We start from the raw sequence: 946 nt of genomic DNA on the forward strand, positions 1-946 counted from the left end.
TTCTAAAAAACTAGCGAGGTGTAAGTTCAGATCTTCATTTAATGTACCTCTGAATTGATTGTTTTGTACAATTTGGATAATAGCAGGTTTAAGCTCAAATGAATTAGCAGCTACATCAGGATTTTGGATAGACAAGTGAATTCATATGCTGTAGGATTTGCATAATCTCTTAGGGGTCTAGGTTGATGTTCATTCTCTATTTCTTGATTGTTCATGTTGTTTTCCATTGTATCAGAATTTCTAGGTTCTCTTCTTAATCTTCTAATCCTTCTAACAGTGTGTTCTAATTCTGAATCGTAGGGTATAAGATTTTCAAGTCCAAATTTACGCATACAATTTGAAATCAGTACACCGTAATATATTTAACAAAATGTAAAAATAAGTTGCAATTCAAGTAAAAATTTTCTAATAATCCTAATTTGTCTGTTACTCTAATTGTGATTTTTGTTTACTCGCTCACTCACTCACTCATTCACTCCCCGTCAACGGCGCCAAAAACTTGGCCGACAACTTTATATATGCTTAAAAATATAAGCTAAATATGTTCGTAATAAATATTCAATAATTGTAAAGTCATATTTATCAACGCAAGTATATGTATCGCTCAAGTAATATAGGGCTCTAATGGAGTCCTAGATATTGATACCACAGGGAGTGGTTTAGAACTGTGAACTAAGATTTTAGAAAAGCAATACTTTAATCGCAACAACAAAGTTCAATTTGCTTATCTGTCACTAATAGACAATTGAAATAAATATGTAATTTTAATAACTATTAAATAACTAATGCTACTAATGATACTAATGATACTAATGAGGGTTTAAATGTGATATTCAATATATAAGAAAGCATCCTTCTCCTTGTCAAGAAATTATAGTGAATGAATAAAGTGAATTAGTTCAAATTATATTGTGTCAAATAGGAGCATACCTATTCTTTACCCTTT

Source organism: Phalaenopsis equestris, unplaced genomic scaffold (assembly GCF_001263595.1).
Source record: "Phalaenopsis equestris unplaced genomic scaffold, ASM126359v1 Scaffold001019, whole genome shotgun sequence".
NCBI lineage: Eukaryota > Viridiplantae > Streptophyta > Magnoliopsida > Asparagales > Orchidaceae > Phalaenopsis > Phalaenopsis equestris.